This window comes from Ranitomeya variabilis, chromosome 6 (genome assembly GCF_051348905.1).
Source record: "Ranitomeya variabilis isolate aRanVar5 chromosome 6, aRanVar5.hap1, whole genome shotgun sequence".
NCBI lineage: Eukaryota > Metazoa > Chordata > Amphibia > Anura > Dendrobatidae > Ranitomeya > Ranitomeya variabilis.
This window is the reverse complement of record NC_135237.1, coordinates 416,388,848-416,404,680: the sequence shown is the minus strand read 5'-3', so window position 1 is coordinate 416,404,680 and position 15,833 is coordinate 416,388,848. Positions and strand designations below refer to the sequence as shown.

Sequence of the window (15,833 nt, the reverse complement as noted above, 5' to 3'; positions counted from 1 at the left end):
GACGATCTGCTGTGCAGGGTTGCAGGCTTACCAAGTGTCTGCTCTGAGCAGACACTCAGTAAGCCACCTCCTTCCCTGCAGGACCCGGATGCCGCGGCCATCTTGGATCCGGGACCTGCAGGGAGGGAGGTAAGACCCTCGCAGCAACGCGATCACATCGCGTTGCTCCGGGGGTCTCAGGGAAGCCCGCAGGGAGCCCCCTCCCTGCGCGATGCTTCCCTATACCGCCGGTACACTGCGATCATGTTTGATCGCGGTGTGCCGGGGGTTAATGTGCCGGGGGCGGTCCGTGACCGCTCCTGGCACATAGTGCCGGATGTCAGCTGCGATATGCAGCTGACACCCGGCCGCGATCGGCCGCGCTCCCCCCGTGAGCGCGGCCGATCGCGTATGACGTACTATCCCGTCGGCGGTCATACGGGCCCACCCCACCTCGACGGGATAGTACATCTGATGTCAGGAAGGGGTTAAAGTAATGATGGCCACTCGTTTTTCTTTACTTGGCTTCTTTTTTCTTGCCATAATACAAATTCTAACAGTCTATTCAGTAGGACTATCAGCTGTGTATCCACCAGACTTCTGCACAACACAACTGATGGTCCCAACCCCATTTATAAGGCAACCCCACTTATTAAACCTGACAGGGCACACCTGTGAATTGAAAACCATTCCCAGTGACTACCTCTTGAAGCTCATGAAGAGAATGCCAAGAGTGTGCAAAGCAGTCATCAAAGCAAAAGGTGGCTACTTTGAAGAACCTAGAATATGACATAATTTCAGTTGTTTCACACTTCTTTGTTAAGTATATAATTCCACATGTGTTAATTCAGTTTTGATGCCTTCAGTGTGAATGTACAATTTTCATAGTCATGAAAATACAGAAAAATCTTTAAATGAGGTGCGTCCAAACTTTTGTTCTGTACTGTGTGTGTGTGTATATATATATATATATATATATATATATATATATATATATATATATATATATATATATATACTAGCTGAAGAGCCCGGCGTTGCCTGGGCATAGTAAATATCTGTGGTTAGTTATAGCACCTCACTTCTCTCATTTTCTCCCTCACACTTCTCATTATCTCCCTTACACCTCTCATTTTCCCCCTCACTCCTCTTATTTTTCCCTTCACTCCTCTCATTCCCCCCTCACTCCTATCATTCCCCCCTAACACTTGTCATTTCGACCTCACATCTGTCATTTTCCGATCACTCCACTATTTTCCCTCACTCTTCTCATTTTGCACTCACACCTTTTGATTTTCACCTCACACCCCTCATTTTCACCTCACACCTCTCATTTTCCCCTCAGTATATACATCTTTGTCATCTTCCTTATATATAGTATGCACCTGTATGTCATCTCCTGTATATAGTATATACCTGTATGTCATCTCCCCTGTAAATAGTATATACCTGCTGTAGGTCATCTGTATATTGTATATACCTATGTGTCATCTCCTCCTGTTTATACCTGTATGTCATCTCTTGTGTATATACTATATACCTGTATGTCATCTCCTCCTATATATAGTATATACCTGTATGTCATCTCCCCTGTATATAGTATATACCTGCTGAGTGTAATCTCCTCCTCTATATACCTATGTGTCATCTCCTCTAGTATATACCTGTATGTCATCTCCCCTGTATATAGTATATATACCTGCTGTATGTCATCTCCTCTATATACCTATGTGTCATCTCCTCTTTTATATAGTATATACCTGTATGTCATCTCCTATATATAGTATGTACCTGTGTGTCATCTGCTCCTGTATATAGTATATATCTGTGTGTCATCTCCTGTATATAGTACATATGTGTCTCATCTCCCCTGTATATAGTATATACCTGTGTCATCTCCTCCTGTATATAGTATATATCTGTGTCATCTCCCCTGTGTATAGTATGTACCTGTATGTCATCTCCTCCTGTATATAGTATGTACCTGTATGTCATCTCCTGTATATAGTATATACGTGTGTCATCTCCTCCTGTATATAGTATATACCTGTGTCATCTCCCCTGTATATAGTATATACGTGTCATCTCCCCTGTATATAGTATGTACCTGTATGTCATCTCCCCTGTATATAGTATATACAAGTGTGTCATCTCCTGTATATAGTATATACCTGTGTGTCATCTCCCCTGTATATAGTATATATGTGTCATCTCCTCCTGTATATAGTATATACCTGTCATCTCCCCTGTATGTAGTATATTCCTGTGTCATCTCCCCTGTATATAGTATATATGTATGTCATCTCCTCCTGTATATAGTATATACGTGTGTCATCTCCCCTGTATATAGTATATATGTGTGTCATCTCCTCCTGTATATAGTATATACCTGTATGTCATCTCCTGTATATAGTATATACCTGTGTGTCATCTTCCCTGTATATAGTGTATATATGTGTGTGTCATGTCCCCTGTATATAGTATATACCTGTGTGTCATCTCCTCCTGTATATAGTATATATCTGTGTGTCATCTCCTCCTGTATTAGACCTCGTTCACACGTTATTTGCTCAGTATTTTTACCTCAGTATTTGTAAGCTAAATTGGCAGCCTGATAAATCCCCAGCCAACAGGAAGCCCTCCCCCCTGGCAGTATATATTAGCTCACATACACATAATAGACAGGTCATGTGACTGACAGCTGCCGTATTTCCTATATGGTACATTTGTTGCTCTTGTAGTTTGTCTGCTTATTAATCAGATTTTTATTTTTGAAGGATAATATCAGACTAGTGTGTGTTTTAGGGCGAGTTTCATGTGTCAAGTTGTGTGTGTTGAGTTGCATGTGGCGACATGCATGTAGCGACTTTTGTGAGATGAGTTTTGTGTGGCGACATGCGTGTAGCAACTTTTTGTGTAGCAAGTTGTGTGCAGCAAGTTTTGCGCATGGCGAGTTTTGTGCGTGGCGAGTTTTATGTGTGGTGCGTTTTGAGTATGTGCAAGTTTTGTGTGAGGCAACTTTTGCATGTGTTGCAACTTTTGTGCATGTGGCAATTTTTCCACGTGTGCAAGTTTTGCTTGTGGCGAGTTTTCCATGAGGTGAGTTTTGCGCTTGTGGCGAGTTTTGCGTGAGCCTAGTTTTGCATGTGGCGAGTTTTGCGCGTGGCGAGTTTTGAGCGGTGACTTTTGTGTTTCATCTTTTATGTGTCTAGGTTGGTGTATGTGTGGTGAAATGTGTGCTGAGGGTGGTATATGTGTTCAAGCACGTGGTAGTGTGTGGCGCATATTGTGCGTGTGTTCATATCCCCGTGTGTGGTGAGTATCCCATGTCGGGGCCCCACCTTAGCAACTGGTACGGTATATACTCTTTGGCGCCATCGCTCTCACTCTTTAAGTCCTCCTTGTTCACATCTGGCAGCTGTCAATTCGCCTCCAACACTTTTCCTTTCACTTTTTCACCATTATGTAGATAGGGGCAAAATTGTTTGGTGAATTGGAACACGCGGGGTTAAAATTTCACCTCACAACATAGCCTATGACGCTCTCGGGGTCCAGACGTGTGACTGTGCAAAATTTTGTGGCTGTAGCTGCGACGGTGCAGATGCCAGTCCCGGACATACACACACATACATACACACACACATTCAGATATATATATATATATATATATATATATATATATATATATATATATATATATATATATATATATATATATATATATATATATATATATATATATGTGTGTATATATATATATATATATATATATATATATATATGTGTGTGTGTGTGTATATGTATATCTCAGTGTGCATGCGCACCAAAGACTCCCATTTTGTTGAAGTTCAAGGAGGATGCCATATTTTTGTGGGCCTATTGGTAGATAAAGTGCATGAAGTGAAATGAACAGTGCAACAGTTCAAAAATATGGGAAAAGCTGCATTCGCCATTATTAAAGATCCAATAAAGGGGTATGGAAGCAACCAAGCCATAAATTAAAAAGGTGCAAATAGGTAGAAAAAGTGGAATGGAAAAAATAGTGCATTCCACAATATGAATATGCCTAATGCTTTGATAGATATATTGATGAGGATATTATAATGGTAAAAATGTGATACACCGATAATACAAATAACTGAAAGATATAAAAGAAATACATATTATCAAAGAGAAGCATCTTAAGAAACATCACAAAGATCACATCTTCCATGAAACTTAAAATATGCTAAATGGTTGGAATCAATGGATTTATCCTGATTCTTGACACCATGGAGATCTTGACTGTTGAATTGAAAATTGATGCAGTAAACCACCAATCATCGTAATTATAGATTAAAACTAAAAATAAATACAAACAACAATAAAGTAAATTAGTAAATAAAATAAGATTAAAATACAGAGAAAATGAGATCTTCGAAAAAAGATGCAAAAGTGAGTTTTTCATTTTACCCATTTGGTGCCAAGAGTTACAGTCCAACAGCATTCTAATTGGGCTAACAAACGTTTATAGTCACTACCTCTGATACTGCAGCAGAGCCTATCAATGTCTCGTACCTTGAGCCTAGAGGGATCACAGCCATGCAAGGACTTAAATTGCCTCAAGATAGTTTTAAGCATTGTCGGGTCATCTATTTCTTTGGTTGCTAAGATGTCCCTCACATGTTCCCTTGTCTGTATTTTGCAGTGCCTGTGAAATGAGACATATATATTTATCAAATTACATGAACATGTGGCATAGTATATAATATACCGTAAGTAGAGCCACAAATTTTCCTCTGAGAAGTAAATCCTCCTCATCCTTAAATTGACCTGTTTGAATAGCGCATATTGTTGATGTATTATGCGCTGAAGATGCAGTAAAGAATTAACTTCTTTCTGAAGACCTCTGTATGCATCTGGCCATTCTCTGATATTATCAATTGAATATCCAGAAAATAAATTTTTTGTTGCTGGTACTTGTATGTGAGCCTAATTTTGAAGCTGAATGTGTCATAAAGTCTCTTAATCCAGTTTCTGTACCTTGCCAGATTATTAGCAAGTCATCAATGTATCTGTACCAGTCCTGCACATATGAAGTGTCATGAGCGCCCCAGCAGACTACCTAACTCTCCCAGTGTCCAATAAAGAGGTTTGCGTTTGATGGCGCACACGCTGCGCCATGGCAGTGCCTTGCTTTTCTAGAAAAAGGCTGTCTTTAGAAACCAAAAATCTTTGTGTTAGTATGAATCGCGGCAACTCCAAAATCAGATCACACATTTAAGAGGGTCCAGATTGCTCATGGCAAGAAAAAATTGTCACCTCTAAATTATTCTCATGACATATACTTGTATAGAGGGACGTCATGTCAGCCGTGACTAAGAACATGTCGAGAAAGATACTATCTATATTAGACAGAACATCCGTCGTGTCCCTGAAATAGGAGGACAGGGTCTCCACAATAGGATGTAAATTATGTTCAATGAACTTGCAAATGGGATCACACAGCCCTCCAATGCTAGAGACGGTCGGATGTCCTGGGGATCCTTGTGCACCTTCAGAAGTAAATAGAAGGTGGGTACGACTGGCTGGTTAGTACCATCCAAAATCTTTTTACAAATAATACCCCAATTTACCGCTGTCTCAAGAATATCATGTAATTTTCTAGAGTAAAATTATGTCGGATTTTGTGACAGACGTATTCACATAATTAGAATGCCATCAAAAAGTTCATTTATTTCAGTTCATCAATACAAAAAGTGAAACTCGTATATTATATAGTCATTTCAAACAGAGTGCTCTATTTCAAGTGTTTATTTCTGATAATGTTGATGATTATGTCTTACAGCCAATAAAAACCCAAAAGTCATTATCTCAGTAAATTAGAATACTTTATAACACAAGCTTGAAAAATTATTTTAACCCCTTTCTGACATTTAGCGTACTATTCCGTCCATGTGACCTGGGACTTAATCACCATGGACGGAATAGTACATCATGCCCTTTAATGCGACACTGCGACCTAAGTCGTGGTGATCGCATTAAAATTCCGATGCCATCTTACCTTAGAGAAGATGGTGTTGGCATCCCGGGCTGCATCCTCCCCATCCGACCTCCCGATCGCTGTGATTGGCTGTTCATTTCTGAACAGCCAATCGCAGCCTTTCTCATTGTTTAACCCCTTCCCGACCTGTGACACAGCGTATGCGTCATGAAAGTCGGTGCCAATCCGACCTGTGACGCATATGCTGTGTCACAGAATGATCGCGTCCCTGCAGATCGGGTGAAAGGGTTAACTCCAATTTCACCCGACCTGCAGGGACAGGGGGAGTGGTACTTCAGCCCAGGGGGGGTGGCTTCATCCCCCCCGTGGCTACGATCGCTCTGATTGGCTGTTGAAAGTGCAACAGCCAATCAGAGCAATTTGTAATATTTCACCTAAAAAACTGGTGAAATATTGCAATCCAGCCATGGCCGATGCTGCAATATCATTGGCCATGGCTGGAAATACTGGTCTGCCCCCGATCTACTCCCCAGTCCTCCGTTCGGTGGTCCGGTCCCCTCCGTCCTCCTGTCCGCTCCCCCGTCCTCCTGTCTGCTCCCCCTGTGCTGCGATCCACCCCCCTGTGCTCCGATCAACCCCCCGTGCTCCTATCTCCCCCCCTTCATACTTACCGAGCTTCCCGGTGTCCATCCGTCTTCTCCCTGGGCGCCGCCATCTTCCAAAATGGCGGGCGCATGCGCAGTGCGCCCGCCGAATCTGCCTGCCGGCAGATTCATTCAATGCACATTTTGAGCACTGTGATAAAACCTATCACAGTGATCAAAATAAAAAAAATAGTAATTGACCCCCCCCCCTTTATCACCCCCATAGGTAGGGACAACAATAAAATAAAGAAAATATATATTTTTTTTTTTCCCCCACTAAAGTTAGAACTAGGGTTAGGGTTAGGGTTAGAACTAGGGTTAGGGTTAGAACTAGGGATAGGGTTAGAACTAGGGTTAGGGTATGTGCACACGTATTCTGGTCCTCTGCGGATTTTTCCGCAGCGGATTTGTTAAATCCGCAGTGCAAAACCGCTGCGGATTTATCGCGGATTCACCGTGGTTTTTCTGCGGATTTCACTGCGGTTTTACAACTGCGGTTTTCTATTGGAGCAGGTGTAAAACCGCTGCGGAATCCGCAGAAAGAAGTGACATGCTCCAGAATGTAAACCGCTGCGTTTCCGCGCATTTTTTTCCGCAGCATGGGCACAGCGTTTTTTGTTTCCCATAGGTTTACATTGAACTATAAACTCACGGGAAACTGCTGCGCACCCGCAGCTGCGGAAACACTGCAGATCCGCAGCGTTTTCCGCAGCGTGTGCACATAGCCTTAGAATTAGGCTATGTGCACACGGTGTGGATTTGGCTGCGTATCCGCAGTGGATTGGCCGCTGTGGATTCATAGCAGTGTTCCATCAGGTTTACAGTTCCATGTAAACCTATGGAAAACCAAATCCGCTGTGCCCATGGTGCGGAAAATACAGCGCGGGAACGCTGCGTTGTATTTTCCGCAGCATGTCAATTCTTTGTGCAGATTACGCAGCGTTTTACACCTGTTCCTCAATAGGAATCCGCAGGTGAAATCCGCACAAAAAACACTGGAAATCCGCAGTAAATCCGCAGGTAAAACGCATTGCCTTTTACCTGCGGATTTTTCAAAAATGGTGCGGAAAAATCTCACACGAATCCGCAACGTGGGCACATAGCCTTAGGGTTAGGGTTGGAATTAGAGTTACGGTTGGAATTAGGGCTAGGGTTGGAAATAGGGTTAAGATTAGGCTTGTGGTTAGGGTTATGGTTATGGGCGTGTTGGGGTTAGGGTTCTGGTTAGGGTTGGGATTAGGGTTAGGGGTGTGTTGGGTTAGGGTTGTGGTTAGGGGTGTGTTGGGGTTAGGGTTGTGGTTATGTTTATGGCTAGAGTTGGGATTAGGGTTAGGGGTGTGTTGGGGTTAGTGTTGGAGTTAGAATTGAGGGGTTTCCACTGTTTAGGCACATCAGGGGTCTCCAAACGTAACATGGCGCCACCATTGATTCCAGCCAATCTTGCGCTCAAAAAGTCAAATGGTGCTCCCTCCCTTCCGAGCCCCGACGTGCGCCCAAACAGTGGTTTACCCCCACATATGGGGTACCAGCGTACTCGGGACAAACCGGGCAACAATTATTGGGGTCCAATTTCTTCTTTTACCCTTGTGAAAATAAAAAGTTGCTTGCTAAAACATCATTTTTGAGGAAAGAAAAATGATTTTTTATTTTCACGGCTCTGCGTTGTAAACTTCTGTGAAGCACTTGGGGGTTCAAAGTGCTCCCCACATATCTAGATAAGTTCCTTGGGGCGTTTAGTTTCCAAAATGGGGTCACTTGTGGGGGGTTTCTACTGTTTAGGCACATCAGGGGCTCTGCAAACGTAACATGATGCCTGAAGACCATTCCATCAAAGTCTACATTCCAAAACGTCACTACTTCCCTTCCGAGCCCCAATGTGTGCCAAAACAGTGGTTTACCCCCACATATGGGGTACCAGCATACTCGGGACAAACTGGGCGAAAACCATTGTGGTCCAATTTCTTCTTTTACCCTTGTGAAAATAAAAAGTTGCTTGCTAAAACATCATTTTTGAGAAAAGAAAAATGATTTTTTATTTTCACGGCTTTGCGTTGTAAACTTCTGTGAAGCACTTGGGGGTTCAAAGTGCTCACCACATATTTAGATAAGTTCCTTGGGGGGTCTAGTTTCCAAAATGGGGTCACTTGTGGGGGGTTTTTACTGTTTAGGCACATCAGGGGCTCTGCAAACGTAACATGATGCCTGCAGACCAATCCATCAAAGTCTACATTCCAAAACGTCACTACTTCCCTTCCGAGCCCCAATGTGTGCCAAAACAGTGGTTTACCCCCACATATGGGGTACCAGCATACTCGGGACAAACTGGGCGACAACCATTGGGGTCCAATTTCTTCTTTTACCCTTGTGAAAATAAAAAATTGCGGGCTAAAAAATAATTTTTGAGGAAAGAAAAAAGATTTTTTATTTTCACGGCTCTGCTAAACTTATGTGAAGCACTTGGGGGTTTAAAGTGGTCACCGCACATCAAGATTAGTTCCATGGGAGATCTAGTTTCCAAAATGGGGTCACATGTGGGGGAGCTCCAATGTTTAGGCACACAGGGGCTCTCCAAACGCGACATGGTGTCCGCTAACAATTGGAGCTAATTTTTCATTCAAAAGTCAAATGGAGCTCCTTCCCTTCCGAGCCATGCCGTGTGCCCAAACAGTGGTTTGTAACCACATATGAGGTATCGGTGTACTCAGGAGAAATTGCCCAACACATTTTAGGATCCATTTCATCCTGTTGCCCATGTGGAAATGAACAAATTAATGCTAAAATAAATTTTTTGGGAAAAAAAAGTACTTTTTGATTTTTATGGATCAATTTGTGAAGCACCTGGGGGTTCAAAGTGCTCACTATGCTTCTAGATAAGTTCCTTGGGGGGTCTAGTTTCCAAAATGGGGTCACTTGTGGGGGAGCTCCAATGTTTAGGCACACAGGGGCTCTCCAAACGTGACATGGTGTCCGCTAACGATTGGAGCTAATTTTTCATTCAAAAGTCAAATGGAGCTCCTTCCCTTCCGAGCCCTGTCGTGTGCCCAAACAGTGATTCCCCCCACATATGGGGTATTGGCGTACTCAGGACAAATTGTACAATAACTTTTGGGGTCCAGTTTCTCTTTTTACCCTTGGGAAAATAAAAAAACTGTTGCTAAAAGATCATTTTTGTAACTAAAAAGTTAAATGTTCATTTTTTCCTTCCATGTTGCTTCAGCTGCTGTGAAGCACCTGAAGGGTTAATAAACTTCTTGAATGTGGTTTTGAGTACCTTGGGGGTGCAGTTTTTAGAATGGTGTCACTTTTGGGTATTTTCAGCCCTCAAACTGACTTCAAATGTGAGGTGGTCCCTAAAAAAATGGTTTTGTAAATTTTGTTGTAAAAATGAGAAATCGCTGGTCAAATTTTAACCCTTATAACTTCCTAGCAAAAAAAAAATTTGTTTCCAAAATTGTGCTGATGTAAAGTAGACATGTGGGTAATGTTATTTATTAACTGTTTTGTGTCACATAACTCTCTGGTTTAACAGAATAAAAATTCAAATTTTGAAAATTGTGAAATTTTCAAAATTTTCGCCAAATTTCCATTTTTTTACAAATAAACGCAAAAATTATCGACCTAAATTTACCACTAACATGAAGCCCAATATGTCACGAAAAAACAATCTCAAAACCGCTAGGATCCGTTGAAGCGTTCCTGAGTTATTACCTCATAAAAGGACACTGGTCAGAATTGCAAAAAACGGCCAGGTCATTAAGGTCAAAATAGGCTGGGTCATGAAGGGGTTAAGCCAATCAGATTGGCTGAAACAGTGAGGTCCCAGGCTAGGATCGAGTACTGTCCCCAAAAATCAGAGAGGTCTCCCGAAAACACTACTTAGACAGATGCTCAGAAGGGGTGAGAGCAGAGCCCAATGTATTGACCACCTGTGGTGGTCAAGTACAAGAACAAGAGTGATGTCCTTCTCTTGACCTCCATACACGGTGATGGCAGCTCCCTCGGCACTGTACGAGGTACCTCTACACAGGTCAGCAAACCAGAGGTGTGCTGGGATACAACAAAAACATGGGGGACATTGATCTCTCCGATCAACTCCTCCAACCGTACAGTGCTTTGAGAAAGGCCAGGGTGTGGTACAAAAAGCTGGCCGTGCACATCGTACAAATGGCAATGCTCAACGCTTTCCTGTTGTCACGATGTGCATGCCACAATGATACGTCGTAGCTTCCGTTCCAGGAGGTAGTAGTTAAAGGGAACCTGTCACCCCGTTTTTTCAGTATGAGATAAAAATACCGTTAAATAGGGCCTGAGCTGTGCGTTACAATAGTGTATTTTGTGTACCCTGATTCCCCACCTATGCTGCCGAAATACCTTACCAAAGTCGCCGTTTTCGCCTGTCAATCCAGGTGGTCAGGTCAAATGGGCGTGGTGACATCGCTGTTTCTTCCCCCAGATCTTGCTTATTTTTCCGTTGGTGGCATAGTGGTTTGCGCATGCCCAACTGCCGAATCCACAGGGCAGGTGAAGAAAAAGAGCGCGATCTGCGCTATTCCCCTGGTTATCGGTGGGGGCGGCCATCTTCCTGAGGCCGCGCGTGCGCAGATGTAGCGCTCTGCTGCCCGGGGCTTCAGGAAAATGGCCGCGGGATGCCGCGCGTGCGCAGATGGGGATCGTGGCGGCCATTTTTCTGAAGCCGAGATGCAAACTCGGCTTCAGGAAGATGGCCGCCGCGATCCCCATCGCGGCCTTTTTGGGGGGTTTTGTGTGAAATTATGTCCATTTTTCCTCTTTTTTTTGTTGTTCAAATACACGCAAAATAAATAAACACATGTATAACAAAACGTGTATTTGCAATAATTTTCTGGAACAATTTCAAGGGTGCCAGCACTGTCGGCTATGACTGTGTATGAAGGGCACCAGGCCCTAATGCGCAATCAACCTCTTAGATACCTCACTTATTCAAAATATTTGTTGTATTTTCAGCTATGGCAAGTATGATAAAACTTAACTTTTAACCCCTTTCTGCCAGCTGACGGAATAGTACGTCAGCTGGCAGTATCCTCCGCTTTGAGGTGGGCTTCGGCAGTGAGCCCACCTCAAAGCTGCAATAGGCGCCAGCGGAATCAGGATCTGCTTGTGCCTATTAGCTAGATAAATGCCACTGTCAAACGCTGACCGTGGCATTTAACAAGCGCTTTCGGCCACCGGGGCATTAATACGCGCGTCGCTGGCCCCCCGTCACGTGATCGGGGGTCATTGGTGCGTTGCCATCACAACCACAGGTCTCGAGACCTCTCTGGTTGTTGATGACGGATTGCTTTGAGTGCCACCCTGTGGTCGGTGCTCATAGCAATGCTGTAATTCAGCTACATAGAGGTGATCTGTGCATCACCTCTATGTAGCAGAGGCGATCGAGTTATGGCAGCTTCTTGCCTCCCATGGAGGCTATTGAAGCATGCCAAAAGTAAAACAAAAATGTGTTTAAAAATATAAAAAAATAAAAGTTCAAATCACCCCCCTTTTGCCCCAATCAAAATAAAATAATAAACAAAAATCAAACCTACACATATTTGGTATCGCCAGGGTTCAGAATCGCCTGATCTATTAATTAAAAAAAGGATTAAACTGATCGCTAAACGGCGTAGCGAGAAAAAAAATCAAAACGCCAGAATTACATTTTTTGGCCGTCGTAACATTGCATTAAAATGCAATAACGGGCGATCAAAAGAACATAATCTGCCCAAAAGTGGTATCATAAAAAAGGCAGCTCAGTATGTAAAAAATAAGCCCTCACCCAACCCGAGATCACGAAAAGTGGAGACTCTATGGGTAACGGAAAATTGCACTTTTTTTTTTTTTTTTAAAAGCAAAGTTTGTACCGTATATACTCGAGTATAAGCCGACCCCCCTAATTTTACCACAATAAAACTGGGAAAACTTATTGACTCGAGTATAAGCCTAGGGTGGAAAATGCAGCAGCTACCGGTGAATTTCAAAATCAAAAATAGATGCTCCATACCGTTCATTATGGCCCCATAGATGCTCCACATAAAGCTGTGCCACATATAATGCTCTGCACCGTTCATTATGGCCCCATAGATGCTCCACATAAAGCTGTGCCACATATAATGCTCTGCACCGTTCATTATGGCCCCATAGATGCTCCACATAAAGCTGTGCCACATATAATGCTCTGCACCGTTCATTATGGCCCCATAGATGCTCCACATAAAGCTGTGCCATATATAATGCTCTGCACAGTTCATTATGGCCCCATAGATGCTCCATAGAAAGCTGTGCCATATACAATGCTCTGCACCTTTGATTATGGCCCCATAGATAGCTGTGCCACATACAATGCTCTGCACCTTTGATTATGGCCCCATAGATAGCTGTGCCATATATAATGCTCTGCACCTTTGATTATGGCCTCATAGATGGCTGTGCCATATATAATGCTCTGCACCTTTGATTATGGCCCCATAGATAGCTGTGCCACATACAATGCTCTGCACCTTTGATTATGGCCCCATAGATAGCTGTGCCATATATAATGCTCTGCACCTTTGATTATGGCCCCATAGATAGCTGTGCCATATATAATGCTCTGCACCTTTGATTATGGCCCCATAGATAGCTGTGCCATATATAATGCTCTGCACCTTTGATTATGGCCCCATAGATAGCTGTGCCATATATAATGCTCTGCACCTTTGACCTTTGATTATGGCCCCATAGATGCTCCACATAAAGCTGTGCCTTATATATAGTGCTCTGCACCGTTGCCCCATAGATGCTACACATAAAGCTGTGCCTTATATATAGTGCTCTGCACCGTTGCCCCATAGATACTCCACATAAATCTGTGCCTTATATATTGTGCTCTGCACCGTTGCCCCATAGATGCTCCACATAAAGCTGTGCCTTATATATAGTGCTCTGCACCGTTGCCCCATAGATGCTCCACATAAAGCTGTGCCTTATATATAGTGCTCTGCACCGTTGCCCCATAGATGCTCCACATAAAGCTGTGCCTTATATATAATGCTCTGCACCGTTGCCCCATAGATACTCCACATAAAGCTGTGCCTTATATATAGTGCTCTGCACCGTTGCCCCATAGATGCTCCACATAAAGCTGTGCCTTATATATAGTGCTCTGCACCGTTGCTCCATAGATGCTCCACAAAAAGCTGTGCCTTATATATAGTGCTCTGCACCGTTGCCCCATAGATGCTCCACATAAAGCTGTGCCTTATATATAGTGCTCTGCACCGTTGCCCCATAGATACTCCACATAAAGCTGTGCCATTGCTGCTGCTGCAATAAAAATAATAAAACACATACTCACCTCTCTTGCTTGCAGCTCCTCAGCGTCCCGTCCCGGCGTCTCTCCGCACTGACTGATCAGGCAGAGGGCGGCGCACACTATATGCGTCATCGCGCCCTCTGACCTGAACAGTCAGAGCCAGAGGACCGGAAGACAGAACGGCGCCCGGCGGGTGGAACGCGGACAGGTGACTATGTAATACTTACCTGCTCCCGGCGTCCCTGGCTCCTTCCCCCGGACAGCTGGTCTTCGGTGCCGCAGCCTCTTCCTCTGTCAGCGGTCACCGGCACCGCTGATTAGAGAAATGAATTATGCGGCTCCGCCCCTATGGGAGGTGGAGCAGCCTATTAATTTCTCTAATGAGCGGTCCCATGTGACCGCTGAACAGGGGAAGAGCTGCGGCACCGAAGACCGTGGGACGGGCAGGGGGAGCGCCAGGAGCGCCGGGACTAGGTGAGAATGCCTCAGCGCCCTCTCCCCCTCACCCGCCAACCGTGACTCGAGTATAAGCCGAGGGGGCACTTTCAGCCCAAAAATTTGGGCTGAAAATCTCGGCTTATACTCGAGTATATACGGTAATTTTTTTTCAACACTTAGATAAAAGAGAACCTAGACATGTTTGGTGTCTATGAACTCGTAATGACCTGGGGAATCATAATGGCAGGTCAGTTTCAGCACTTAGTGAACCTAGCAAAAAAAAACAATCAGAAAACAAGTGTGGGATTGCACTTTTTTTGCAATTTCACTGCACTTGGTATTTTATTTCCCATTTTCGAGTACACGACATGGTAAAACCAATGGAGTCGTTCTTTTGTACTTTTGTACAACTCGTCCTGCAAAAAAACAAGCCCTCACATATTGATGGAAAAATGTAAAAATAATGACTCTGGAAATAAGGGGAGTGAAAAACGGAAAATCGGAAGAAAAAAACTCCAGGGGTTAAGGGGTTAATATTCTTAGATAGAAAAGCAAAACATAGTATCACATGCTCAAGTTAAAAGAAAAATACCCATACGTTCCTTTATAATGGGTATCAACTCTCGTACCACAGTGGTGGATAATGAGTCAAATGAAGTCTAAATCACTTAAGACCAGACCTAATGTACATACACATCCCATATCACGGAGGTTATAAAAATTCATGTGCAAGATATATATAAATGAATTTGAATGGCTATGGTGTAATACCAAGTATACATGTGGGTGAACACATAGATAAAATGAAGGTCCTTCCTTTACACCATTGTTCAAAGGATCCCCTGATTTTTTTTAAGAGGCGCTTTGCCACAAATTTTTCTCCAATAAGGGGCCGGCGTAAGATTTCTGACATAAGTATCACTGCAGCTTGACATATATTAGATGACATGTAGCGTCACGCCCCTGCTGCCCCCCATCCTGGCGCTTTTTGGCAGAGCAAAAAGCCCAGAAGCTGCAAACATTTTATACAGGTGTGGTATGTGTTGCAGCAAAATTCTGTGAGTTTTCAAAGATTTTCATTCCAGTTTTCTTGCATAAAAGCTTTGATGAATCGAGGTCTACTGTATGTTTTCTGATAATGTTGTGTCCTAAATAGAGTTGAGCGTACATCATCGGCTCCCTCCTTATTCGGGAAGCTATAACGCTTACTAGAGAAGCTGCAGCGGGAACCCGGATACCTGGAGCGCTCCCGATAGTCAGGTGTCTGGTGCCGCAGCTTCATGTATTGCGGCTCTGTGACAGTCACGACACGCAGGCTCACCATGCATGTGTTGACTGTCACACAGCCATGACACATGCAGCTGCCGCGCCGGATACCTGATTATCGGGAGCGCTCCAGGTGTCCGGGTTCCCGCTGCAGCTTCTTCGGTAAGCGCTATAAGTAGGGATCCGACGATATTCACTCATGTCTAGTCCTAAC

The 15,833-nt window shown here is 43.6% G+C and overlaps 1 protein-coding gene across 1 annotated transcript in view; it reads left to right on the top strand.

The window, feature by feature from the left end:
- The window catches only part of SMCHD1 (structural maintenance of chromosomes flexible hinge domain containing 1), a 584,899-nt gene that overhangs the window by 374,673 nt on the left and 194,393 nt on the right, over nucleotides 1-15,833 (top strand). The gene's annotated exons all lie outside the window — the stretch shown is intronic.